Source organism: Macrobrachium nipponense, chromosome 19 (genome assembly GCF_015104395.2).
Source record: "Macrobrachium nipponense isolate FS-2020 chromosome 19, ASM1510439v2, whole genome shotgun sequence".
NCBI classification, from domain to species: domain Eukaryota; kingdom Metazoa; phylum Arthropoda; class Malacostraca; order Decapoda; family Palaemonidae; genus Macrobrachium; species Macrobrachium nipponense.
In genome coordinates this window covers 22725722-22728221 of record NC_061088.1, presented here as the reverse complement: position 1 = coordinate 22728221, position 2500 = coordinate 22725722, and the positions used below count along the sequence as shown (strand labels likewise).

At 28.9% G+C, this 2500-nt stretch overlaps 1 protein-coding gene and 1 long non-coding RNA gene across 2 annotated transcripts in view; one reads left to right on the top strand and one right to left on the bottom strand.

The window, feature by feature from the left end:
- Positions 1–896, top strand: part of LOC135215024 (uncharacterized) — an 18173-nt gene extending 17277 nt beyond the window's left edge. Inside the window, exon 3 of the long non-coding RNA XR_010314541.1 lies at positions 778–896. This is a non-coding gene — a long non-coding RNA (uncharacterized LOC135215024). The remainder of the gene's footprint in view (positions 1–777) is intronic.
- The window catches only part of LOC135214996 (uncharacterized), a 262394-nt gene that overhangs the window by 194612 nt on the left and 65282 nt on the right, over positions 1–2500 (bottom strand). The gene's annotated exons all lie outside the window — the stretch shown is intronic.

Sequence of the window (2500 nt, the reverse complement as noted above, 5' to 3'; positions counted from 1 at the left end):
ATCAGTTATTCTTGTTCGTATAAGGTATGCCCTTTTTTACAAATATTAAATTTATTGTCTGTGTATTTTAGATGAAATAAGTTTTGGGTATTTTATGATCCTTTTGTTATTTAGGCATAATTTATAAATTTACTTCAAGAATGGGCAAATATTGTCATGGTTGTTGGTTAAATAAGTTGCATTACTAGGTGAATGGTTCATATTAATTTCGTTAGCAATATTTTTAGAATATCTTACCCATCTGCTGTCACTGTTGTGGCCTTAATTTAAGAGATACAGGCCAGGAAGTGATGCATTGGAGATTATGAAGATACGTAGAATCATATATTTAATGATGATATGAATGAGAAAATTAGGAAAATAGTCTCTCTATTATTTAGCTCCTGAAGCCTCTTTTGATTTCATACTAATAAGTACATGGCATTAAACTATCTTTAACGCCAGCTGGTGATAGAAGTACATTTGTGCTTGAAACTGAATTTTAATTTTACTTGTAATGTACTTCAATTCATGCTGGCTTGGTGTGAGGTAATGAATAAATTCCTTTGAATGCCTGTTGCTAAGTACTGTAGAATATACCGTACAAAACTCTAGTGCTTGGGGTATGATCCCCACTCACACTTTTACCTTAATATTACTAATCCAGCTGAAGGCGCATTTGGTTTTTTGTAGTGTTTATCTCGTTGAAATGCCACCTTCATTATTTTTCATTTTGTAAAGTCTATAGCAATTGTTCTTTTTTCAATAATTTTACACAAAATTCCTCTGGTGTTCTAGATGTAAGATCTATCTGACCAAGGTAGGAACAAACCAGACTCAAGTGTGGTCAAGGCAGAAGAACAAGCAGAAACTGGTATTAAAAACCATTATACAACAGCATTCAAACAAACAAGGACATTATATTGGTTTGGTGGCTTATTCTGAGATTCAAAAACAATGAATGAATTGACACCAGGGCCAACAAAATAAAATATATAAATTAATTACAGAGTCAAAAGGGTATCCTTGAGTAGGTATTTCCAGAACAATGAATGAGTCAGATGAAGAATATTATATATATATATATATATATATATATATATATATATATATATATATATATATATATATATATATATATATATATATATATATATATTATATATATATATATATATATATATATATATATTTATATGTGTGTGTGTGTGTGTTGTATGTATGTATGTATGTATGTATGTATGTATGTATGTAGTATGTATGATATATATATATATATATATATATATATATATATATGATATATATATATATATATATAATATATATATATATATATATATATATATATATATATATATATATAATATATATATGTATAGTATAAATATATATATATATATATATATATATATATATATATATATATATATATATAATATATATATATAATATATATCATTATATATATATATATATATATATTTTTTTTTTTTTTTTTTTTTCTTACTAATAGATCCCACAAAAAGCAGTGATGAATTAAAGATGTAACTACAGAGAAGGTAAAGTCACTACAGTCATTAGAGAAGTAGAAAAGTCAAAAGGACTGACAGACCATGAAGAGTAGACATTGAGAAACAAAAATACTTGGCGTGGAAGGAAAGAGCAGAATCTTCCATGTAGAGCACAAGTTTAAGGTATTGGTAGAGGACTCCTTTCTGATGGTGTCTATGATAAGGAAGAAGGGACAGGGCAGGTTGGACATTTGGACAGGATATATCGGCTATTACTACACCTGTGTCTAGAATAATAAGAGTTATCCAGTACATTGGTGAGGTTTCAACAGAAAGTACTAATTTCTTACCAGATGAAAGAGGAGCTAGCTAAGATTCAAAGGACAACTGCCGTGAGAAGCAGAAAATACCTAAGGTCTGTAAGTTATGTTAACTGCATACTACATCAAAGAATCATAATCCTACTGGGTGAAGTAGTCACTTTGCTCTGAAGTGAAGATATCATCTGCATGACAGAGTATTGGTCTGATTACAGACATTTAAAAAGCCTAATTGCATATTTGGTCCAGGAGTTGGAGTTTTTGTCCATGTAATATCTATAAAGTAAGTTTTTCATTGGCTGTGTTGTAGCAACAGTTGTAATAATTGCTATTACTCCATAAAAATGATCAAAATTGAAAGAACTAAGAAACTATGTACAGTTACTAATAGTGAAATAAAGTTAAGGGTAAAAGGTAGACAAATTTAGAGCCATTACCAACAAAGTACCAAAATAAAGGGCAGAAGTAAAGCATATGTATGTATGTAAATACTTTTTCAACTATTACTCTTAGGTATTGTGAACACAAAGGGAAAGAAATGACTGATTATGTCAACTGGATCATACTTCCAAGTGCTAACTAGTTAGCTTCTCAAAGGCCAGTTAATGTCACACAATGAAAAAGCAACTTCCTTTGTAAAAAGTATACATATTAGATTATGCAACAAAAAAAAGTGTGCACTGTAAC